This window comes from Anopheles maculipalpis, chromosome 3RL (assembly GCF_943734695.1).
Source record: "Anopheles maculipalpis chromosome 3RL, idAnoMacuDA_375_x, whole genome shotgun sequence".
In the NCBI taxonomy this organism is placed as follows: domain Eukaryota; kingdom Metazoa; phylum Arthropoda; class Insecta; order Diptera; family Culicidae; genus Anopheles; species Anopheles maculipalpis.
The window spans coordinates 57220870-57248504 of NC_064872.1; the positions used below are offsets into that span (position 1 = coordinate 57220870).

At 38.4% G+C, this 27635-nt stretch overlaps 2 protein-coding genes across 3 annotated transcripts in view; both read left to right on the forward strand.

The window, feature by feature from the left end:
- The window catches only part of LOC126563202 (28S ribosomal protein S17, mitochondrial), a 130404-nt gene that overhangs the window by 60776 nt on the left and 41993 nt on the right, over positions 1 to 27635 (forward strand). The gene's annotated exons all lie outside the window — the stretch shown is intronic.
- LOC126561246 (inositol 1,4,5-trisphosphate receptor) overlaps positions 10210 to 27635 on the forward strand; it is a 437037-nt gene continuing 419611 nt past the window's right edge. For both annotated transcript variants that reach the window (XM_050217202.1, XM_050217201.1), the window contains exon 1: positions 10210 to 10222. The gene's annotated coding sequence lies outside the window, so the exon portion shown is untranslated. The remainder of the gene's footprint in view (positions 10223 to 27635) is intronic.

Below are 27635 nucleotides of genomic sequence, written 5' to 3' on the forward strand. Positions count from 1 at the left end.
ATTCATGTACGAAACCGATAACTAAGCAGTACCAAGAGATATTTTGTAGGAAATGATAGGAATAGTTGATTAGGGAGGAATACTAAGCTTTGTAATTCTCGATTGAACGTAATGTACGTAAATGGCGATTAAAGAATAAAAGTTTAGTTTGTATGGAGCAACTCTGCCAACAGCTCTATTTGAAACATAAACATATTGTCAACCGCACAGTCACATTAATTATTCGGGCCCTTTTCAAAGCAACATTTGCCACTTTATTTATAACTCCTTATTACCTAGTATTCCTCATTACTACCCAACATAAACATGTTGTGTCAAGTGCATAGTCACATTAATTTTTCGATCGCTTTTCAATCGCCAACTTCTGCCACTTTATTTCTAACTCCTTATTACCTATCGCTGTCTTCAACTCGATCTGTTTGTTCGCTATATCTCGCTTTAGATGTAGGAGTTGTTTTTTTAGCTCCAAATTCTTATAAGCTACGTCTTTTCTAAATTGAAAATCCTTCTTCTTCAACTCTAGCTCTTGTTCCTTCAAGTCGAGCTCTCGTACTTTTAAAGCATACTTTTTCTCCTCTAGATTGTTGTGATGGATTTGCTGCAACAATATTAATTCGGAAACACTTTTTTTGCTCACGAACTCATTGTTATTTTCATCACACTCATGCTCGCCTGAGACAATGTCGTTATCATCGTCTCGATTTACTGACATCGCATCCACTTTTTGCGCTGACACGTTACTACCACTTTGCGATTGATGCTTGTCGTCATTCGTCGTGGAAAATTGTTTTGCTGCACTTGTCACAGATGATGACGGTGTATTCATCATTTCAATCACACGCGGCTCTAGAGAAGTGAAATGCTGCAGTTGCCACATTTGACCACCATTCTCGTTACGATATTTTGTTATCTTTTTTTTAAGGTCACATCGGAAATCGGTCCATAACTAGCAATGGTACAGAAAGAAAAAAACATATTAATGTGCTTTTTTGTTTTGTTTTCGCGCAAAAAGCAGTTGAAAAAATTTACCTTTTCCCACTCAGTTCCGTCCTTGTACGGTGGCCCCAAAGGATTTAACTCGTCTGCAACGAATTTCCAAAATTCCGCACATCTTTTTCTTTTGCCACGAGCAATGTCCAAGTTCGACTCAAATATCGCCACTAAACGATCAAATTGTGGTGTCGTAATTTTAAGCTTTTCCTAAAAATGCATATAAAACAAGGTATCGTTAGTGCGTGTTATAATGAATCAACATTTGTTGGTTTTATTTTGTACAACAAATATAAGGTAAGCATTTCGGCTCTGACTTTAGCTCATTTAGTAAACTTATAGTCAAGTTTTATTAGTTGAAGTTCTTTTATGAACGACACAACGTTATTGCCAGTGCACATAAACACTTTCTACGATTTGTTTTTTCTTCAATACACTTTATTAATGGTTGATCAACATGAACTTTTCAATTAAAGATTACATCTTTGAATAATTTATTACAAGCTTATCATATCTAAATTTATACACATGCTAGGGATATGATTCCCCGACGAAAGGTAAATCAGTATAAGATTTCTCCATAAGCTGTTGGTCGTTCTGTGATTGGAGACAAGCTTGAGATTTGAGGTTGAATGTCCACCCCTGACGGTCCTGGCAACAAATGACAGCGAAAATCGTCAGTTTATGATGTAAGAAAACTGATCATTGAAATCTCATCATTTGAACCATCTACAGTATAATATAATTTGATCAATCCTGATTGCAATGATAGTGCTGCTCAATTTCGTTAGAGGGCTTCTTAGGAGAAAATAGGAAGGTGTTTATTGTTTCTCTGATACTCTATTACATCCTACGAGCAGCGTCTTGGACTGTCCGAGCGTGGACAGGCTCCGCTGAAAATGGTACATGGCTGCCTATCGAAAAAAGTGTTTTGACAGACGAAGGTTTACGATGGATAATGAGCATCCACACAACAGCCATTTTCCAAATTGAAAGGACGCTAAAAATCTTCTTCAATAAAAACCCGAAAATACTAGTGAAACATAAACCAAATACGACCGGACAAAGACTAAACCGACAGGACTAGGACGGACTAATCACGAACGAATAAAAAGTTTCAAGGTAAGGACTATAGTTTAAAAAAAAAAGGAGCCAAAAAAACCCGCTAGAGAAGGACGCCTTAAGGATGGGGGTCGACGACGACCCTGGTGGAGGTAGGATCTTCGGATCCTACTTCAGCATTTTAAACGAAGAAAGAGGGACAAACAACAAAAAGCGGAAAAAAACAAGGCTAAACCTAGGAGAAACACACGACCCAGAAGAAGTATACTTGATAGTCGAATGCACAACCCCAGGAAAAACCTTAGCCACATACAACCCATTCCTCTTCGCCAAAGCGACCGAACTAGCAATCGGAAACAGGCCACTCCAAACCAACCTTTTACGAGACGGCAGAATACTCATAAAAGTAAAAAATAGCAATGAAGCGAAAAGACTAGAGAAATTAAACCTTAGACACGGTGACAACACAACAAATATAAAAATATATGAGCACGAAGCGCTAAACTCTACCAAAGGTATAGTAAGATGTGATGCCTTCAGGTACCTATCGGAACAAGAAATTTTGGAGGGGTTAAAGCAACAAAGAGTAACAGAGGTTGTCGTGATGAAAAGAAAAAACATGCAGGGCGAGTACACAAACACCAGAACGGCAATAATCACATTTAAAAGTACAAGGCTGCCAAGATCGATAGAAGTAGGGTTCTACAACGAAAGAGTGGAACAATATATTCCAATGCCAATGCGTTGCATGAACTGCATGCGTTATGGGCATACAAAAAAAAGATGCAACCGGGAAAAAGTGTGTGCTAAGTGTGGAGACGCATATCATGGAGAGTGCAACAAAAACCTTAAGTGTAATGAATGTGGGGAACCACATTCAACACTAGATAAAGAGTGCCCAGTATTCAAGGACGAATACGAAATTAAAAAAATCCAAACAGTGAACAGAATAACCATGAAAGAGGCAAGACGAATAAGAAGGGAAACTGCACCAACAGTACCAAGAATGTACACAAACAGACAATATTCCAGTATCGTGAAAGGAACCCCAAACAATAACAATGTCAAATCAACAGAAAAAAGAACAAACCCAAGTAACAAATCCAAACAGACAGAAAATAATGAAAGCCCAACAGAAATGTACCCAACCCAAGAAAAAAAAATGATCACAGAAAATAGAAAAACAAATACAGAAAAACCACAAAAACAAGAATACTACAACACAGGAAAAATGCCAACTCCGGAAAAGAATACCTTCAGTGACACAGACGTCACTCTCAGTGAAACAGAAATCTTCATGAGCCCAGTAGACAAAAACGTAAATCTGGAAATATCTCCATAAAAAAAAGTAAAGCAAATCAAAGAAAAAAAAAAAAAAAAACCAACAAACACATACACACAAAAAAAGAAAAAAAAATTAACACAGGAACCCCATACAAAAAGAAAAACACTAAACACATATAAGCCAACACATAAATACACACAAAACAAATAAAACCATCATAGAAAAATGCATAAAATAAAAATCCTACAAGCAAATATACAAAGTATCAAAAGTAACAAAGAGGAAATAAAACAATTAATAGTAAAAGAGGAAGTTCATATAGCGTGCTTCCAAGAAACATGGCTAAAACCAGAACAAAACTTTAGCATACCAGGGTATAACATAATAAGAAAAGATAGAATAGACGGATACGGGGGAAGCTGCATCCTAATTAAAAAACAATTAAAATACAAAGTCAATGAACTTCAAGATGTAACTGGAAACATACAAACAGTTCACATAAATCTCATAGATGGAAACACTCACATAATAACAACATATATTGCACCACAAATAAGCACAATAGAAATGAAAAACCACATAAATAAAATCATCCACAACACATCAACACACAATAATATAATAATAACAGGAGATTTCAACGCACATCACACTTTCTGGGGAGACGATAAAACAGATAGAAAAGGAGAAATAATAATGGAGGAAATAGAAAACTCCAACCTAATCATAATCCCAAACAACACATACACACACATACCAACAGACACAAACAAAAGACAAACATCCATTGACCTCACTATAGCATCAAACGAAATATACAATCTAATCAAGAGAAATATCAGAGACCAACACATAGGACACAGCAACCACAAAACAATAGAAATTATAATAGAACAAAACGCAAAAATCGAACCACATATCGTATTCAACAACAACAAAATAACAAAAGACATAAACCTTATTGATACAAAAAAAATTAACACCATAAAACAATTCAGCAATCAAGTTAAAAAAATCATTAAAAACAACAAACACAATACACGCTTCAAACTAAAATCATGGTGGAATGAAGAAACTAAAACGGCTATGGAAAACAGAAATGCGGCAAGAAGGGATTTCAATAACAATAGATCCATAGAAAACGCAATAGAATACAGGAAAAAGTCAGCTATATTAAAACAAAAAGTGAAAAAACAAAAGCAAAATAATTGGGAAAACACCATAAATGAAATAAACGAAAATACAGATTTAAAGGAATTATGGAACTTAGTAGGAAGAATAAATAATAACCAAAATAATACTCAACAGTCCAATAAAGAAAACAATTTAATACACAACGACAAAACGAAAGCAATAGAGTTCATAAAAACAAATTTCGTAGACAACTCAAGATCCAAATTCAAGATAGATATTAACGTAGTAGAAGAACAAAGAACAGAGCTCATTAATACAGAAATATGGGAAAAAATTCTAAAAAGAAAAAAGAACACAACACCCGGAAGTGACAAAATAACATACAACATGCTAAGGAATATCAACCACAAGACCTTAGAAAAAATTATAGAAGAGGGAAATGCCATGTGGAACAAAGGAGTTATAAAAAAACACCTTAAAGAAATAAAAATTATAGCCATTTGTAAACCCAACAAAGACGCACAACTGATCGAAAACTACAGAACAATAGCCTTGATACACACAATAATAAAAATATTCAACTCAGCTGCCTTATTGCAACTAAACAAACACATAGAAAACAACATGATACTCCCACAATTTTCCTTCGGATTCAGAGCAAAAAGGACTATAAATCAATGCATCAATTACATAACCAATGAAATATACCACAATAATAGAAAAAACCTAAAAACAGGAATAGCCTTCATAGATCTTGAAAAAGCCTACAATAACGTAAAAACAAAAGTCCTCATCGAAAAAATGATGGAATCGCAGATACCTTGCCAGATTACCAGATGGGTTAAAGCATTCTTAACAAATAGAACCATAACAATTGAAAGCAACAACCAAACTATAAAAAAACTCATAACAGATGGCCTTCCACAAGGCGACGTCATGTCCCCAACTTTATTCAACCTCTATACCAAAGACCTTCACAACCAAATAAACAACCCACAAACAAAATTGATACAATACGCGGACGACTTTGCAATTATAACTCACGGAAAATCACACACAGAATTAGAAAACAACCTCCAAACAGCACTAAACAAATTCATCGAGGAAATCACAAAAATAAACTTCACTATAAACACAACAAAAACCAAATTCATGACCTTCAATGAAACAACAAACAGGATAATTCTAATCATACAAAACAATCCAATCGAGGAAGTCAATACATACAAATACCTAGGAACAATAATAGACAAAAAACTTACATTCAAAAAACACATAGAACACATAAAAAACAAAGCAAATAGCAGATTAAACGTACTGAAAATACTATGCGCCAGGAAAAACAACCTCTACCCACACAAAGCCCTAACAATATATAGAGCAACCATCAGAAACATACTGGAATCAGGGTGCTCCTTCACAAAGAATAGTAATAAAAATAACCAAAACAGCTTAATAACTACAATACACCAAGCAATTAGGAAAGCGACAGGATGCACTAAAACTACACCAATAAATACTCTACACGCCATTGCCGCAGAAATCCCTTTTCAAATAAGAAATGAATTTACAACCAAAAAAGAACTGACAAAAAACATAGTATTCTCTAAACCTATAAGGCTACAACTCCTAAAACACCAAAGAACGAATTACAAAAAAAGAAAGAAAACATACCAAGAAAATTTATTTGAAAAAAACATCCAAATATACACGAATTTATACTTAGCCACAAACAACAACATCCAGGAAAAAATCACAATAGACACGTCACTCACAAACGAAATAGGAAAAAAAACTAACAAAGACAAGGAAACAATGAAACAAATAACATTGAAAAAAATAAATCAAAATAATCAAAATAGACCCAATATCTACACGGACGGAAGCATATGCAACGAAACAGCAGGAATAGGAATATACATAAAAACAAAAAACATTCACGCATATTATGACTACAAAATAAAAAACTACGCGTCCATAACCTCGACAGAAATAATTGCTATACACGAAGCGCTTAAGAAGGCAAACGAAATGAATTTATCTCAACCTATAATATATACAGACAGCCTTACAGCATGTAAGATAATACAAAATGCACAAGATGAAATACTAATAGAAGAAATAATACACAACATAATAAAAATAGGAGTAAAACTAAAGGCAGAGATAATCTGGATTCCATCTCACACAGGAATAAGAGGCAATGAAATAGCAGATGAGCTTGCCAAAAAAGGCACAATAACAGAGAACATCATTAAAAACAAATTCAGATACACTGACGTCATAAAAATATATCAAAAAGAAATGGAGAAACAGACACAAGAATGGTATAAAAACACAACAACAAGCAAAGGGAAAAAATTCACTGATTTTCAAAAAGACTTCCAATTTGAGTTATGGTACAAACACACAATATTAACAGCCAAGGAAGTAAAAATAGCAAACAAAATATTAACGGGGCATGACTTATCGGAATACTGGCTACACAAAATGAAAATAATTCAGGAAGGTAACTGTGATACGTGCAACACACCAAACACCGGTTGGCATAAAATTTTTGTATGCCCAAAGTTTAACAGACACAAAGACATTACCAAAGAAAATCTCATTAAAAACTGGCAACTCACATCCGGAAAGATGATCAAACTAATAATAGACCATTTAGAGAAAAACAAAATAGAAATATAAAAAAGCATAGAACAACAAAGAGAACATCGAATAGAGAAAACAATAGACACCGATCACCAACAAAAAAAAAATTAATAATAATAATACATACATACAAGCCAAAACCAAACAATAACCAGTCAGCACAGGACAGTATGAACTAAACAGGTATATAAAAAAAAAAAAAAAAAGATCTCAAACTCTAATCCATACATAGTATTTATTACACAATAGCCATATAAATTCAGTTTAACTGTACTTAATTTATTTTTATTTATTTATTTAGTTGTATTATTATTTTTATTTTATTTAGTTGAAATTAGAACTAGGAAATAAGATAGGTAAAAATAGGATAAGATTAGAAAAAGGAAAATAAGAAAACCACACAAAACAATAGGCACACAGATATCCTATCCCTTCCACGAGAAGAGAAGAGGATATTAAAAAGAAAAAAAAGAAAAAAAGGGAATACCCAAGAAACAAAATGCAAGGTTGGGGTTGCAAATTAATACCAAAGAGGTTTTTTAGGCTATATCAGGAGACCTATTGGTACAAAATCATTTTACAAACAGACACAAACTCTTAGAAACGAACCTCTAGTGCACATTTGTGAACAAATAACGTACAAAGAGAAAATACAAGAGTTTCAAACCACACACAGGAAATAATATATACAAACACAAAAACAATAGGAATAAAAAAAAAAAAAAAATAAAATAAAAAATAAAAAAAATATAAAAAATATATATATATATAAAATAAAAAAAAAAAAAGTAAAAATACGTACACAGAAAAAAAACAAAAATATATATATACGTAGTAAGTAAATAAATAAACAAAAACAACAAACACATACAAATAAACAAATATACACATTTTTATAAATACACAATCCAACAGACAAAAACTCTCCTTACCATGAACTTAGACACGACAAGACACACAAAAGACATAGAAACGAAGACAGAGACATAAACAAACATAAAAAGAAACAAAAACAAAAACAGAAAAGCAAGAGAAATGGACACATGTCCTCTCTTTCTACCATGCAGTATGCCTCTGATTATGAGTCTTTGACATCATAGGAGGATACAACCTGCAACCAAGAAGAAGAAGAAGAAGAATAATGAGCATAGAGCTATTTGAAGCTCAGGATAAGTAAGTGTAAAGGCAAGGACAAAAGAATACAGCTGCTGCAATGATGAGCACTGTAAGCAATCCAATATGTGTGCATTCAATGTAAAAATTTAATTACCCATGGTTCCGATGTTTTGATTATGGTGTTGCATGAATCCTGTAAGCAAGCCTTGTAAGTAAGTCTGTTCAATATAGCCTTGGAAGGTGTCATACGAAGCGTGGGGCTATACAACGACACGATTCTCTACCGGTCTCTTCAATTTCTTGGCTTCACGGATGACATTGATATCGTTGGCAAGACCACAGCGAAGGTGTGTGAGGCGTACACCCGACTGAAACGTTAAGCAGCAAGAATTGGATTCGTACCTGCTTGCCGGAGGCTCTGTTCGTGATAGGGCCCGAGTGAGAAGCAGCGTGTTAGTGGACGGCGACAACCTCGGACCAAGAGGAGTTCTGCTATCTTGGGACTGTCGTAACTTCGGATAACGATGTCAGCAGCGAAATCCGGAGACGCATCTTGCAGGGGAGTCGTGCATACAACCGGCCTCCGCCGTCTGCTAAGTTGCAGAAGACTTCGAGACCGCACAGAAATGTGAGATATATCGCACACTGATTCGCCCGGTGGTTCTATATGGCCACGAGTCTTGGATTATCCGAGCGGGGGATGCAAACGCTCTTGGCGTGTTTGAGCGTCGCATTCTGCGGACCATCTTTGGCGGTTTGCTCGAGCATGGAGTGTTGAAGAGACGGATGAACCTCGAGCTTACTGAGTTATAAAGAGAACCGGACATCCTGACGGTGGCAAAGACCGGCAGGATACGATGGCTGGGGCATGTTATGAGGATGCCGGACTCATGCCCCGCCAAGTTCTTCCAAGACCCCCAGTTCGGCACAAGCCGTCGAGTTCGTTGGCTGGATCAGGTGGAGAGAGAGACCTGTCGGAAATCGGGTGCCGTGGATGGGAAGCTGAAGCCAGGGATCGAGTTTCCTGGAGATCTATTGTTGATCGGGCCATGTCACGAAGACATGCTCTTTAAAGGAGCAGGCCAACATGAGTGAGTGAGAGTACATTATCAGCACAAATGTTATTTAAATGATGCTATTTTTCGTTATCTATTTAAAAAAATCTTACCTACTACTGAAGACACTAATTAAAGTTCGCGTTTGAGTACAAATTGAGCATAATTACATAGAAAAGTGATATTCAAACTTGCAGTTTTCACACCATGGAACAATAACCACTTTTTTTAAACAGCAAAACTAACCAACACCATTCAAGTTTGCTCTATCGCTTATTTGTTAATGCAACTTTAGTTTACTTTTTCCGATTTTTCCTATAATTATACACAATTAACTCCTCTTGCTTTGCCTCCGGCAAACTATGTGTTGTGTAACAAGATTCACGATCGCTACGCTACGACTTTTGGTAGCATTTAAGTGCGATATTATTGCCTTCAAGCTATGCCCGATCGAGGTAATTATTTCTTCGAATCCATCATGATGGTTGTGTTGCTTTTTACCTTACGGAAATCGACATCATCATCAGCCTTCGTTTGTTCGGCTCCAGATGGATATGCGTTTTAGGTGTTCCTTTAACAAATTGCATGCTAACATCGCAGGGAGCTAAAATTAAACTGAAAATAAAACACATCTACACTACCTACTAATTAAATCTACTAATTACACGTGAATTGAATAATAACTGCACACGTACCTGCTACTGCTCCCGGCATCATACTTTTTTTTTAACTTTGTCCCTTTCTTTGCGGAAATAAGCACTAAGTGAAAGCCACTTTCTTTTGACCATGTCTTCTGGTTCTTTTTGCCGCCATCCAAATATTTTTTGATGGGTCAGTCCATAGAACTGGGTACTGTTTGATTAGGTCTATCGGATGTAGGCAGAGCGCTTGATCTTTTGTTGACAATTGATAATCGACACGGTGCACGGTTCGCATAAACAAATCGATAAAAAACTAAAGCTGAACTTGGAATCTGATTCTGGATGTTAACAATTTTCAAAATTGTTGTAAACGTCCGACATAGGTCATCACTTGCCGGAGGCTTCGTGTTTGGGCTGTTTCGCAGGGCGGACCTGTCAACGAGTTGACACGAGTACGCACGAAGCCACGGGCACGATGACCGGGTGGTTGGATTGAAGACCACAGGAGATAGGAAGTTTATAAAGGGACAGAAAACGGAAAATACCTGCGAATTAACACTGTCGTTCAAGTACATTTTTAAAACCTCTCCCCAATCTCTCTCCCTTTCAGCCGCGTCGTACTTAACCCGCCGTTGAAAAATTAGTTAAGAATAAAGATGTTAAGAGAACAGCTATTACCAGACAGTTCTTCGATCACATGGTTTACACTGAGGAATTTGTGCCGCGTTGTTTCTAAAATTTAATTAATAGTAAACCAGCTTTTGTACTAAGGAACTACATTGCGTGTTATGTAGAGCTCCAGCAAAATTATGAAGAATACAACGGTATTAAATGTGTTTCCTCTGTGACTATCACATATGGATGAACTAAGCTTAGAAATGGACGGAAAGATTTGCATAACAATTTATATTTTGTCTAGAATATTCCTCTATAACCAAGTTTTACGACAATAAGCCCCAAAAACCTGTCGCTATGTGACAAAGCTGGTAAAAAAACGCATCGCATCGCTCAGGTACTTGCGAGTTGATGATGCTCAGTTTGATTTTTGGCCCCGTACGTGCGGCAGCACAATCGAGGAGCCGCTACAATGACGAACTCTAAAAGTGCACGGTGATCTTAACATCGTGCAGTGCATTAGACTCGACAGGCTTCGGTGTGCCGGTCATGTCATTAGAATGACGCAAATCAGCCCGTAATACCCTTTTAGATCATCCACATCGTGGTGGATTAATGTATGGGCGGAGGTGGCGACCAGGGACCTCGCCGACCAAGGGACGTATCACCGGAGAGAGTAGCATCACCGATCAGGGAGCCTCGTAACTTATTTTTCACTGAGGACTAGTGTCAAATCATATCCGTATTTGAAAAGGTGGACTGACTTAAAGTCCCTTTAATCGCGAAATCATCGGTTAAATATGTATGGAAGCATTTCGTCTCGAGAGTGGTGATATTCCAACGGTCGTAGCGTACCAATCTATTTCTTCTTCTTGGCTTAACGACCTCTAACGTGATGCCGGCCATCGAAATGGATTACTAGACTGCCGATACCACGTAGCTGGTTAGTCAGTCCTCACTACGGGGGGACGGTCCGGATGGAATTTGAACCCCGGTCCTGCCCTTTGAAGACCGGCACTGCTGCCGCCTACATTACCAGGCCGCCCCCAAGCGTACCGATACACCCCACAAAATGATTGTTGGCAAATAAAAGTGTTTGACAAAAATATAAAACACGCCGAAAAAAAAATATTGAAACAATAAATAATGGACATTACGAAAACTGAAAAACTTTGATACACAGACTTCTATATATTAGAACAAAAAACTAAGGAATAATAATACATGCACTACTTACATGAGGTTGTGATCCTCGCGGTAAGCTCGTGCTGTTGACAGATTTTCCTTCGAAACTTGTTTTTTTCTTTTTTGTTTCTATGAATGTAAAGAAAAATAAAGTAGGTAACAATAAATATTTTGTTCTCAACAATATTCTATTTTTTCTATAGCTCTATAGCTAGCTTAACTACCGCTTTAAAATATACACTCTAATTTAACCCTTCAACATAAAAACTTACTTAAACCAATAATATCACCATCGACTGCAATTTCATCACTTTCTTCTTGTAGTATGGTTTCCACCCCTACATAAACTTCCTCGATCGTGAAAAATGCGTTTCCATCGCGATTGTCGGAATTGCCCGCATCGCCCAACGCGTCTTGAACAATGCAATTCGATGAGCTGGGTTCCTGGAAGTATTCTGTGGTAGGTACATCGGTTCGTTTTTGACGAAATTCTTCTTCCAGACGCTTTATCTTGGAAGATGCGGCAACGTATTGCTAGTATGTGCAAACAAACAATGGATCAATCGGATTCGGTAGAAATGCTTGTGAATTTTCAATGCTTACCGCTGAAACAGCGGTTTTGCGGCGTTTGTTAGGTATATCTTCCATGCTAGAGTTTTTTTCTCATAGGTTAAGATCTTTTATACCACGGTAAAACACACAATATACATCGGACATCGGTTGGCGCCTTCAAATGTTAAGGAGTAAGTCCTCCGTTCATTGGCTGACAAACCGTTAATGATAGTCGATGATTGATGGAACCGATTCTTAAGGCTCATATACACCATACCGAAAGGCTGTTCTGGTACACTATCCTGTTTTAGTACAAACCTAATTGACAAAAAAACACCCTTTAAAGTTTTAAAAGGTTAATTTTGTCCAGTTTAATCTCTCTGAATAGTAAAAGTAAATAATAGTAAGTAAGTAGGTAATAGTAAAAGTATATTCTCTTCTTCTTCTTCCTTACTTCGATTATTAATAATCGTTCTCGTCGAATAATAATGTACTAAAAATCCGGCTGACAGAAAAGCCTTTTGGTACAAGAGCTCATGTACACCTTTTGGTGTACATGAGCCTTAAGCAGAAGCAATGAAAAAATAACATCTGTCAATTACGGCCTCCTGCTATTGAACGTGTGGATCAACCCAAACCTGAAAAGCACCCAACAAAACCAAGCGCGTCTGATGCTTGTTGTGATTGTACCGTGGTTTACGGAATAATATATCAAAAATACTGTCTAAAACACTTCTAACCACCAGAAGATTCTTTGCAACACAGAGTTTCGTGCTGCTTAACCGTCTGTGGCGTGTATTCTTTGTGCTAACTTGCCTAGCATCATGGACGATACACCCAACAAACGCCGCAGCACTAGGTCGATTGGTGGTACTCTAGCGGTAAGTGTTACATGGTCGCATCATCTACAGAATCCATTCGATACAGTGTTTTTTTTTTTTTGTACTAGCAATCAGTTCCGGCTTCGTCTTCGATAAAGCAAGAAGGTCTCGACGGATATGTTGCGCGTGGTCTAACCAGGCGACCTATCATAGGCACGTTCCAGGAAGCAAGCTCATCGAATTCTAACGATGACCCGTTAGCGGTTGAAATGGACATTGGCAGTGAGGGCATAACATTTCAGGACGCATATTTCAATGAGCAAACAGATTTCATCAAAACCGAAAGTATAGCTGCGGATGAAATTGAAGACAGTGGCGATGCGGTTGGTTCTAGTAAGTTGATTAGGGAACGCTAACGCGGCGTTCTGTGTGCACGTTTGTCTAAACATTGCTTAACTTCCGGTTCAATGTTTTTAGGTACAAAAAGAAGACAAACCTGTGACGAGATAGATTCAGGCGATGATTCGGGACCAGCAAGAAATACGCAGCAATCTGTAAGTACTGTTTACACCTTATTTTAGTATTAAATGTACAGTTTCCCTTTGATTGGGCAGTCTAATTAACATCTTCCATAAGAATCCTACATGATGAAGTCGAATTAGTTCATATATTTACAATTATTAATAAGAAAAATATAAAACAGATTGACTGTTGAGGGTCTATTTTGAAATGGTAACGCGCTTCAGAAGCTGCGGTCCAGCAGTATTGCTGACTTGCTTTACATTGTTGGTCCTCAAGGCTGTGTGCTTGTTTCTGCAGCAAGGGCTAAAGATCTGCCTTTTTTGGTGTTCCAAATAATCTCTTTTGCAACAGAAATGATACATCCAACTATTTGGTTACATTTGCAATCATGTAAGCCAATAATCACAGCCACAAACATATTATGTTTCGGTTGCGGGGGATGTTGCTTTCCCATTAAAGCCTTGCACGATACCGTTTGCCATATTGTGCACAAGGGGACGATTCAATCGACATTCATGCCATACCGAATATGAAATATGTAAACCACAAACAATCCTGAGTACAACCTCAATCCTGTCCTCAGTAGTACAAAGTGAACATTTGGGAGATTCTTGGACGATTTTGAAGTGAGGCAAATATGTGGCAAATATGTGGAGTAGTGAAGCAAGAATTGGCACAAGACCATTCGTTCCGTTTTACTTTTATTAAACGAACGTCTTTCAAATATTGTAAGATTTGTGAGTCTTTTGAGGAATTTTTAAATATTCTCAATTCATATTAAATTTTAAATATGAATACGCAGTAACGATGTTAGGCTAGGAGAAGCAGGGTACAATAACTGCGACACACTGAACATAGACGTTTAACGAATGGACATAGACTAGTGCTACGAACGATGATTCTTTTTTTACCACTTTTTTAAATGCGAGACAGCTAAGACATGTCCAGATTAATAATGGCAAAACGCGTAAAATTCTTTAATCGCAAAACCACTTTCCCTACTGATTACAATAGTAGTAAATAATGTTTCTTATAAAATTCTTCATTTCTTTAGATTGTAACAATGTCATCAAAGTTTAGTCAGGTATGGAACCATTTCCTAGGGCAGGGCAGAGCTGCCAAATGTCACTACTGTTCAAAAGTTATCTCCATTTCCAATGGCTCAACATCGAATTTGAAACGGCATCTGAAAAACAAACATCCTGAAATTTTGTTTCCTTCAAATAATAACGAGACACTAGTGGAGACCGCACCTTCAACATCGTGGGATGAAAGTTCCACGCATGAACCAGGTACTTTCAAAAAAGTGAGGCCCAACAATCCGGTCACCATTGCAGGTGCCTTTGAAACGAGCAAGCCATTAACTGTAATGCAAAAGAACAAATTGGACGAAGCGTTGCTTGATATGATTTGTGAGGAATGCTTACCGTTTAACATAGTCGAGGGAGAAGCGTTTAAAAGATTTATTCATTTGCTAAATCCAAAGTACGATCTTCCAGACCGTCTAACCATATCGGATGGATTGCTTACAAACAGCTTCCTCGCAGCGTTAGGGATAGTGAGAGAAAATTTGACTAAAGCAGTATGCGTAGCTATAACGCTGGACAGCTGGACAAATGCCCACAATCGATGCTGTATAGCGGCAACGGCACACTACATTAATGAAGAGTTTAATTTAATATCAAATTTTCTAGAGTGCAACGACTATGCACACCCACATGCTATGGGACGTAACATAGCTGAGTGGCTGAATGAGGTAGTGTTGAAATATAAAGTGGAAAATAAAATTCAAACAATAGTTACAGACCATGCGACGGACATAATAAAGGATGCCAGGATTGCAATGAATGTAGAGCATTTGCCGTGTTTTGCACACACGCTGAACTTGGTCATCCAAAATGCTGTTCAAAGCTCCATTCAGGAGACGGTGGACGAGATTAAACAGCTCGTGACCTTTTTTCAAACAAACACGTACGCATCGGAAAAACTGTTCGAAGCACAAACAAGATTCGAATTGCCGTGCTTAATGTTGAGCCAAGATGTAGCGTCAAGATGGAACTCAACGTTCAACATGATGGATCAATTCCTTAAAAATAAAGATCCAATAATCGTGTGCTTGGACAGCATGGAGCATCATTTACAATTCAACGATTGGGTCATTGTGGAGCAGAGCATGAAGGTGCTGTTAAACTTTGACCATGCCACTAAAGTACTGACGACGGACAAATCTGTCACGCTCTCACAGACGGGTCTGTTGTCTAACATTCTTTTAACAAAAACGCAAACACTTTTGAAGGAACGTTTGGAGATACCTGTAAAAAGGCTAGCAAAACGCCTAATCGAAGAGCTTTCGAGAAGTTGCAAACCGTACCTGCAAAGCAAATTAGTGTGCAAAGCAATGATATTGGACCCGAGAATGAAGAACCATAGTTTCGAACATGATCGGCAGCTGTACGAAGACACGTACGAAAGTTTAATTGAAGCGATTACACCGCTGAAGGTTCCCGCTACACCAAGAGTTGAACCAGTTGTGCCGAAATCATTTACAGACCCTTCCCATCAAAGCCTTTTTGGCGATTTTGCGACGAGTATAAAACGTGTCAAAAACAGCGCACAGCCTGAAGTGGCCGCAAAGCTGGAGCTGGACGAGTACCTAAAGATGGACTGCATCGAGCTAACCGAAGATCCGCTGCTCTGGTGGAAAACGTATAAAAGTCAGTTTCCAGCTTTGTGTCAAATTGTGCAAAACCTTTTCTGCATACCGGCCACATCCGTGCCACCGGAACGCATCTTTTCGAAGGATGGGGAAATGTACGCCCAAAAACGAGCAACACTTTTGCCGGGCAAAATGTCGCAAGTGTTGTTTTTGCAGCAGAACAAAAAGTACTTGTCACCTTACTAATATGGACTTGGACTATTTGGTGCTGCCACTCGTTTCGGTGTGGTTTAGGTAGAAATGTCGATTTTGGATTTAGCAAACGGAGAAAGCTTTTTTACTTTCTACTACCCTTAATAGTCAGTCTATGCCAGGAATTAATTAACTGTAAATAATGCATCGTCGAAGGATATTTGCCTGCAAATTTGAACTTAATTATTGAAAGTTTAAAAAAGTAATTTTAAGAGAATTATTCTGTACATTCGTAAAGGATTCAAGTTTTGTTCAAAACAAGAATAGTAGCTTAAAAAGAGAACGTTTCTGTAAGGTTACAATGTGTATGTATAGGTGTATACACAGATGTAGAAATATTGTTAGATATAAGATCAGATACATTTATGTACAGCTTTTTCTTTTATGCGAAATTAAATTAAAAACATTCATCCTGCATTGAAGGTGAATGAATGAAGAATAGTTTTGTTTTCTTTTTTATTGGTGCACTAGTTTGTCAATAAATGTCTAGTAAATAAAAGTGACTCGTCGTTTTTTTAATTGTTGTAAAGAATAACTTCTGGTGGCATTTGTCGTCACCAAGGAATAATAATATATTTTTCTTTTCCTTTTTGGCTTTCCGACCTACTAGGTCACGCCGGCCATCGATCGAATGGCTTACTAGACTTATTGGTATTACGTATCTGGATAGTCAGTCCTCACACACCTTTGGGAGAACAATCCGGATGGGATTTGATACCCTATCCCTGTGGCTTGTGAAGACCGGCGCCACTGTCGCCCATATCAAAGGATCGCACCGTATATTCCACGTATATATGGAATATACATTGTTGCTGACGAGAACAAACCGGACGCAAGCATCCGCCACTGGTCACGAGAACAAATTGCAGATAACGAACTCTCGCGCAGTTCCTTGTTACGTCGTCAGATTTTCTTGGATCCGTGTATCAGCTTATAACGCGTTGAGACGACTGGCGCCACCAGCTTCGCTAAGGTCGGGCAAATAACCTTTTTTTTCTGGACTAGTCAGGGTAAATATTTAACTGCGGATCGAGTTAGCCGGCGACGATTTCCCCTCATTCTTCCGACAGATTGGGAAGGCACCGCTGAAGTACGGGACCAATATCCATAGGGAAGATAAAGGCGAACATTTCCCGAATCTGGAAGAGATCCTCCCAAACTTTTACAGTTTTATACCATTTTTCTGGGTGGCTATTGTGCATTTATTTAATAATGCAAAGGACTTATGGCCTTAGATTATCAATGATCTACAAGGTTAATAAATATGTGCTGGATAAGTTTGATTCTGGAACTGGTAATTGCTTTATGACGTACTGATTAAAAAAACTGTTTTTAGAACTGTTGTAGAATATTCCAACTTGTTATGATCGACCCAAACTTCTATGAATTTGTTCCGTTTCAAAACCTTTTTACGCTTGCTTCAATCAACGAATATTATCACAGCATTTAGCCGTGGTACTATTCTAACTGGCCTAAAAGTTTTATGTAAACTTGTATTGCAATAAGAGAACACCACTATAGAGATTCACCACAAATGACAAATGGATGCGAACGACGCAACTACCGGGGGGAAACGTAACTAATCCTGTGCTTTTTCCTCTTAGCAGATCGTTTTGCTCATTCCCAGTTAAAATGAATACGAAATAGATGGAATATGTTTGCGATACTATTACCATATTGCGCATATCTCAACCATTTAAAAGAAGGCACCATTGTTATAAAACTATGCACTGATAACATTGCAGATCACTATGGCAAGTAATGCATATGGAACCACCAGCCGGGAAGCATCGCTGATCGAGAAAATTCAACGAATGACGGAGTTCCATTCACGGCAAATTAACAAATTAACGAAAATAATTGTTGACATGAAAGTTGAACTGGCGTTGTTGAAGAACAAAGTGCCTTCTTCTGTCAATGTTGTCGACGACGACAGCCAAACGCCTCGTCCAGCATTTGCGGAATCGAAAGTAACAACGAAGGAAGAGCTGGACGCATTCGAAGCTCATCTTGCAGATCCAAATAAATTTTGGGAACTGCACCTATGGCTGTCCTCGGAAATGAAATCCGTGCAAAGCAATCAACGAATGCACGATGCACTTTATATGCTGTTTGATCCATTGTTTCTTGTAAAGTGCAGCTGGTCAGGCAGAGGACACAGGGAACATAAAGTTGCGTTCAGAGACTATGAGAACGTGTTTCAGGTACTAAGTAACATCGCAAAGACAGATGAAGAAATCGTTGTACCTTCATTAATGGTAGAAAATTTTATAAAAACTAAATTGCACAATGCCAAAAGCGGCGCCAAAGCAACCGGTAAACTTAAAAGAGTGTGCAAAAGAAAATTTGTTCGAAGAACAATAAAGAGGCCTGACATTATTAAATTCTTCGAATAAGTAAAAAATAGGGTGGATGTGTCGTTTATGTTCAAACTCGTGTTAGACTTAGAATAGTGAGTGCGGCATGAAATTATGAAATATGTTACATCTTATTTGCAAACTGTAAATACAAGCCATGCTAAACGTTTGAAATAAAAAGAGATATGCTTGAATAAAAAAAAATGAATGAATGGTATCACATTAATTTTTTTGAGACTACAACACATGAAATGAACCGTTCTATTCGCAATGTGGTGAGTGTCCAGCAGTTCAGCTCAAGCAAGGAGCCACAACGACTGGAACTTGCCGGCCTATCAGGCTTATTAATGGTCGGTTCCCAGCTAGAGGACCTCTCACAATCGGCTCAGTATTTTGATAATTTTTCAAATGATCTGCTCATCAGTCAACGTGAAAAGTCCCGTTAACAGCATGAGGTTCCGAAGATTATTTCGTGCTATAGCTACTTTTGACATTGAGAAAGCCCGAAAAACCTTCCTATGACTATGTTATGATTCGGCTGAACTATTAGTGCGGTATGGAAACTACACAATCTACATGTACTATTTGTAGAAAAAATAGTTTAAAACTACTAGACAACGAGAGAGACTATATCTTCACGTACAGCACAGACATGAAGCAAAGAGTCTTGTCAAAATCTCGAATAGCCTTAGAATGAAAATTACCAACATCACATGTCAGGTGAAGGTGAATGGAAAAGCTTAAGCTTAAGAAAAGCCCTTTAATATACCGAAGGGGTCTACATAGGCATGAGGTTTAAGCTCTTGTGACGAAGAATAGCTTCTTCACTCAAAAAACGCGACGGACAAAACTTGGACTGTAAAGAATATTGCCACCTTGTCACCGACACTTGTACTCTGAGCAAAGTTGTCCATTGTCTCTTAGCTACATTTTAGAGGTAGATACTTCGACAAGTTTTTGACCTCTGTGAGCTGAACAATAGCTCCCCTATTGTACAGTGATATATTGATCATGTTAAGAGAGCATGGAGCATTGGATGACACTGCTCTTAAATTACTTTTGGATTTGAACAGACAGAAGAGACGTGGTAAATTGAGTGATGGTTTTGGAAGAGAGTGGTAATGAAGTTTAAGAAAACAGGTTAAACAATACTAGCTTACAATTTCCCGAAAAATATTCTGTCAAGTAAGACGAAGACGGTGCGCCAAAGCAAACACAGAGAAAGAGAATACTTAACCAATACGCTAACATGGTATGGTCTGATTGTATTATTTTTTATAATAAACAATGGTTAGAGATCAAGTTCTCGTCAGGTAACCTTTTGGGGTCTCAGTCTACCATGCCTGGCATCCTTGGCTTATTTATCAATTGTTGCCTGATTTCTGCTTATAATTTAATTAGTCGACAAGGTTAGCTCTGTTTCCGAACTTCTTAGCAGCAAAGCATTTTTCAACTTGAACGAACAATGGCTGGTATGATATAATATAAAATGCGTGAAGCAATTGCAACCGAACGTGTAGGAATTTGTCCTATTTATTTTTAGTAACCCAAGGAAAAGTAACTTATAGGCACAGTATAAGATAATTATCCAGCAAGATTTTGTGTCGAATCGATTGCCCTGTTTTAAAAGTACGTTATTTCATCGTTATTTTAGTTCCCAAGCCAACAATAGCTAATTTCACTTAGTTTTGTTTCCATTGCACAAACTAATAATGTATTTTTGTTTCATTACCATACTCATGCAGGGTGTTAATAGAGGAACCCAGAGTGGGATATGGCAGCATTTTGAAAAGATGCCGAATGCAGGATTGTGTTTGTACTGCGGTCAGGTCTGTAGTTCGAAAGGCTCCACATCCAACTTAAAGCGCCATCTGGTAAGAAAGCATCGCGGAATAATTTGTACGTCGGCGAAAAGACAAGGCACCCAAAACAGTACTGGCAGGAAGAACCGAAGTGAGACAGGTCCAAAGTTGCCAACAGTATCCGTTTCTAACAATCCTTCTTGTGCTGCGGCAAACGGACACAGGTCTCCGGCAGTGATCAAACCAGCTCGATCGTCGATGCTCGAGAGCAACGAAACGGCGGACGATTGTCTGTTGCAATTAATTTGCCAAGAGTGTCTACCGATATCAACCGTAGAGAGTGAAGCATTTAAGAAGTATTCCTTTGCGCTTGATCCCAACTATACGATACCAAGTCGCAAAACTATAAAAGAAGCTATACTGAAACAGAAATACATGATCAGCCTAAATAGAGTCAAAAATACGATGGAAAACACAACGCAAGCCGCACTAACGTTGGACGAATGGGTGAATTTAGATGGTAACAGTTTTTACACACTAACGGCGCATTACATCGATGCTAACTTTACATTGTGCTCTAGTTTGCTAGAATGTTCGGAATTTTATGTCCCTCATTCGGAGGATTATGTTGCACAGTGGATAAGTAAAGTGATGGAGGATTTCAGTCTAACCAACAAAATAACAGTGATAGTAACGGAAAATCGGCCAATCATGTTGTCTGCGGTACAGAAACTAAATTTAAAACATATGCCCTGTTTCGCCCATACTTTAAATTCACTAATTACACATTCTATCGCCGACACAATCGGTGACACGATCGACGAAATTAAACGGATCGTAGTGTACTTTCAGAGAAGCAGTGAGGCCACTAACAAACTAACCGAAGTACAAATGGAAATGAATCTTCCAAAACTTACCCTGAAGCATGATGTACGATCTCGATGGAATTCAACGTACGAGATGATAGAAAGGTTTCACATGAACAGAGAACCTCTGCTATCTTGTTTGCAGACACTTCAGGTGGAGCATTCTCTGCAGGACGAAGATTGGATCGTTATGGAGCAAGCCATTAATATATTACAAAACTTCACCTGCGCTATAAAAATAGTATCAACGGAAAAAAGTGTCTCGCTCGCGCAGATGGGTCTGCTGGTGAAAGTTTTAACCGAAAAAACATCCACACTACTAGCGGGTGCAGAGTTGCAAGATTCGGTACACAGTTTGGCCCGTTCTCTAGTGACGGCTCTGTCCGAACTTTTTAAACCAATCTCGATCGATGCTAGTGCGCTCATTAATCAATCTATGCTGCTCGATCCACGTATGAAACGCCAAAGTTTTGAAAATGAAGAACAAAAGTATTATCAAACATACAACAGCATTATTGAGCTATTGGTACCATTCTGTCAGTCCGAATCTAAAGCTTCCACGGCGCAAAACACAAACATCATCTCCGATCCTTACCATCAGCAATTGTTTGGTGATTTTGCGAGCAAAGTGTGTTCTGAGCGGAAAACAATCAGCCCGGCCATGAAAGCGCAATCGGAATTGAACGATTACATAAAATCACCTTACTTGGGCCTGACGGATGATCCTTTGCAGTGGTGGAAGGCGAACGAGTCCAAGTTTCCGTCGCTGTGTAAGCTGGTAAAAAATATTTTCTGCATACCGGCCACCTCAGTCCCGGGCGACCGAGTATTTACTACAGCGGGACAGATTGCCAATGAGAAACGCGCACGAATGTCTCCAGTAAATTTACCGCAAATATTATTCCTTCAACACAATGATTTTTAGGCAGCGACGACTCGATAACATTAGCTAGCAGCAAGTCGGAAGTTGATATTGAGTAGTAGAATAGGTCATTATTATGATAATTATATGTAAGAAAAAGGTTATATAGGCAAATGCGCCAAGCTTGGGAATATGTCTATAAAAAACAACCGTGATAAAGCGTGTCACACTTAAGTAGATTTGCATATCAAACAAAAAGTGTTTGTCATCATCATCATCATGTTGAACTGCTCTTTTAAAGAGCACGTCGTCGTGACATGGGCCGGTCAGGACCTTTCGTTGCGGTAGTTGTTCTCTAGAGGTGGCTTGCAAGGCCTCTCCCCCAACCCCCTGTCTCGTCGGAGGGCCTACGCATCCTTGCTTAATGTCCTTACGGATGCCAGGACAGAAGGGACTACCAGCCGCCCCTAACATGGAGAACAGACGCTGGCCATCCCCACCCCCGCTCAATTTAGCCATATAATCCATCCTCCCAAGGGGTTGGGTTTCCCCGTATACCCAAGCTCAGATATTTGGAGAGATATGTTACCATTCTGTACGCCGTGGACGTATTGAGTCGGACTAGGGTATGGAGATCCTATATTAACCTTCAGGAGGTGTCGGACCAGACCCGTATCAGTGCGGTATTACTACAAACAGAACCAGAAAAAGTGTTTGTAAATTATCCAATCTAAGATAAGTGCATTCAAATACATAACTCAACAAGATTAAAGTTTTCTAGCTATGATGCAGTGCAACTTAAACATGCACAGACCCGTTCACATTTAAATAATGTTGTAAATAAAGCAAAGGCAGCACTGAACCTTACTATCAATATATCTTTCTAAATTGGAGACACACTCTGCTTAATGGGCTTAAACTGCTTTTGCTACTGCTTCTTTGGGCTGGGCTTCAATTGTTTTGCTACTTGTTCTTCTCCTGTATCCACAAATTATCTACGCTTTTCGATGTTCAAAGCGACCTTATGCCGTCATTGAGTAACGAAACACCCTCAGCGACAACCTACAAATCGGTAGACATCAGTAGACATCGTCAGAATTAAAGTATTGTGGATTGGTTTTAGTGCAGTATCATCCATAGTCGACAATTGATTTACTTATCAGTCCACCTCTTATATTCCAATCTCTTATATTCTCCGCCCTATCCTCAGACAGGATGTAGGATGTATTTTTTATTTGTCTGCTGGGATTATTGATGATATAAACCGTTCCAGCTTCATCCGGCGCAACAGGTGTCTTTCGTAGAGATTTGTTGATCAGCGATCCCAGTGTTTGTTCAATATTATTAGACTGTTCTTATAGCCATTACTGCTCCGAAGGCATCTGCACATGACTTCGTTATACGACTTGAAAAAAAAACCATCCTGACCATTGCATCGCTATTAGTGAATAAAACATACACAGCAGAATCTCCTAACAAGTTTTTCTCGTCTGAAGTTGAATAGCTGAAGATTGATGACATTTATGCTTTAATGTAGCATACAGTTTAAAAACCTACTACTTCTATAGCGTTTCATTTTTATCTCATTCGCTTTTTTTTCCTTTCCAATTGCCCATTCTCGAGTTGCTTCTCGGTGTTACTGTACTGTGTTTAATTAAAACTTCATTTAAAACTCAGTACGTGAAATGTTATTTCGTTTCAGGAATTAGGCAGAAATATGATCAACGGTGCTAATTGCCCAAACGCAACGATGAATGATGCAGGAAGCAGATCGTCAAACAACTTAACGCCCCAATCCAGTTTCCCGGTGAATGGACAAAGTGGTGCCACAGATTCATACATCATCGAAGTATATGACAACCAATCGAATGTAGCGACCAAACAGGCACAACAGCCTAAGGAAAGATTGAAGGTACTGACACCTACCATATTAAATTCCAACATGAATGCTATGTACTCCGTTAATACAGCCTGTAGCATACAGACACTAAACCGAGAGGTAGTTAAAAAGCATGTTGCAGCGAAAACCTCGAACAACTGCACACATTGCGCTTGTTTCGATAAATTCGTTAGCGATCATAATAGAAAGGTCGATCAATTCTTGGTCAAACAGCAGAAGGTTGTGAATGATATATTTAAAATGCAGCGAGCTATCCTGGAAAAGCTCCAGCATATTGAAGTTAGTTTAGAAATTCAACCCAAACAACTTGAACCAACAGCAGCTACCGTTTTGGAGCAGCCGGAAGAACCGGCACATCCGCTGATAAACCCTAACGACTACATTCAGCTCCAGTATGTGCACAATCATACGCAACATGAGGAACAGGATCAGGCACAGCACCAGATGGGCGAGTACTCGGAAATGGTGCAACTGTTCAGCTTCTCCCGTATGCAATCGGAGGAAGATTTGAACGACTTTGAGAAGCGTTTGGGTGACTCCGAATACTTTAAGGAAGCGTACAATTGGCTTAACTCACTCATTACGGAAACGAACGGTGGCAATCGCATGCTCGCCGCGCTCGATCTCATGTTTGACAAGGTGTTTGTTAACCAGTGCAGTTGGACTGGTCGGGGCAAAGGTAATACCAGAAAGGCTCCGATACGATGCCGCCGAAATTTGCTACAACTGTTCAAAGCGATTGGCAGCACGCGTAAAGCCATCGTTACGCGTTCGGAAGTGGATGTTTTTTTCATCAAGAAACTGAAACAGTCGAAGCAAAGGTTAAACATACAAGGCGCTCGGAAGGCGTCCTGCCACATAAGAAGAAAATATTCGGAATGAACGGCCGGGAAACAATTTGTTTCTTGTTTCGATATGGGTTACCTCTTTAAGTGTAGGTTTAGAAAGTTAAGGAAACAGCAGCAGTTAACGAATACTAATATAGCTACAGCGTGTGCGATTTATTGTTAGATATTATTTAACAAATTTTAAAGAGAACAATAAAAGAGTTTGTTTTTCATGTTTTTACGTGCCTTTAACACAAATGTTTATTTCATCCGGGGCTGCCGAATTCCTACCAAAACGACCATACAGTCGAAACAAACCATTGTTCTAGGTAATCAGTTCATTTTCACTATTACATAATGATCTAGCAAAGATGTTAAGCACCATAAAGCTGAAACATTTAATTATTTAATAGCCACGGCTAATTGCTGAAAAACTGTGACGATCTCTTAGTTCATTTTTTTATTTTTGATTCATTACACTAGAATGGACACCTTGTTCTTTGTCTGTCGTCGCAATCTACGGATACAAGTTGCATAAAGCGACACATTTTTCTGTAAGGTGGAATGTTAGACGATTTTAAAGAAATATAGCAAGAGCATAACTTTTACATATCTCTTCTAGGTTTTGTTTTATTCTCATAAAACAAGTGTTTTTTTACAGCAATGCTGAGGACTGTATCATAATTGTTATCTTATCGAAAACCCGTCGTGAAAATTTTTATCACATACAAATTATTATCAACACGTATACATACAGCTTTCGTTTCATATAATCTTAAATTGTTAATAATCAAATATATTTTTTTATTTTTGTCTTTTTTCGATACATACAAGACTGTAAAAATGAGCCAAGCGCAAACATTGTACTTCATTCGGCTGGTGGAGGAACGGGGTGTGTTGTGGAATCGTTGTCACCAGTACTACAAGAACCTATACAAGCTGAAAAGCGCATGGATGGAGATATCCAGCATATTGAACATACCCACGTCCAGGCTAATTCAAAAATGGAAGTCCCTCAGCGGATCGTACCGGTGTTATAGTGCCAAAGTATTGCAGACGGCCGGTTCACGTGAGTGGTGGTAACGCGGATAATAATTTGGCAACATTTTTAAAAGCAAACAAAAATTGTTCCTATTTTCAGCAGCCAATGAGTTCAAACCTGTATGGTTTGCTTACAAAGCAATGTGCTTTCTGGGGCAGATGAAACAACGTCCGTACATCAAACGGAATAGTGTAAGTAAATTTAGTACCCTTTTTTGTGGAAAACATTATTTTTAACCTACATTTTTTAATCAATCAATAATCAATCGAAATTAAAGTGCAGACATACAAATGACCAATTTTAGTGACAAGTAAGTATGGTGTTAACGATCTGTGCCACGTCTATGATATGTTCCTATCAATGATTTTGAGACCATAGTAAGGTGTAGAAATTATTTAAAGAATGCTCAAAACGTGTGTGTATGACACATGTTTCGTTGGCTCTGGGCAGTTAGGTGATATTGTATGGCGTGCCAGGTTCAATCTGATGACAGTAAACGTTGCCGGATCAGTACGCCAAGTGCCTTAAAATTAGCATCGAACGTTCGATCAATGCTTTCTTCCGACATGCAAATGTTGGCAGAACACCATTTGGAGTAAAACAGTAACAAGAACTATCGAATTCATAACGTTCGGTTCAGGTGAAATTGGACTGAGGTTGAATTAATACCCGTGAATGGACAACACAATATGATTCGTCGAGGCGAAAGCTCTATGTGCTATAAATGCCTAATAGGCCATCCGGAAAATTCCTGCTCACGAACGATGGAAACATAAAGCGGGTCCGGAAACTTTAACGGAATTACTTTCAATCATTCGTCTTATGTAAAAGGAATCTAAAAAAAACCCTACGTCAGAAAAGTTAGCTATTAATAATTAATATATCCTCCATTTCAGATAAATGAAACGTTATCAAATCCACACGTCCCATCATTGTCCGCAACAGCGACTAGTGAAGAAGCACTTACTGATGCTAAAGATGAGCAACCTGAGCTCAATTCTTTTGAAACTCTGTCGCAACAGGAACCATTAAGTCACCAACTTTTCGAACCTCAACCGTCTACATCAGAGCCAGTAAATCGAAAAGGCCGCACTAGTCTTCTTACGGACTTCATGGCACATGAAGCCGAAGCACACGAGCTGTTGACAAACTCAGCTAATTCCACAGTAGCACCGTCGCGTGCAGCACAGTTAGGACTTACGGTATCCGGATTAGTTAATCATTTTCCACCGGAGAAACGGGAACATTTGTATAAGAAAATTATCGAAACTATCTGCAATTACGACACTTTTGACGAAGATGTCGTAAATTACGGAACCACCATAATGCATCTTTTGCAGAACATGACCGAAAGCAAACGTAAATCTACGTACTACAGTATTGTGCAACTTGTAGTTAAATGCGATACACCCGATTAAAGCTGCTCCGTCCCCTGGCATTT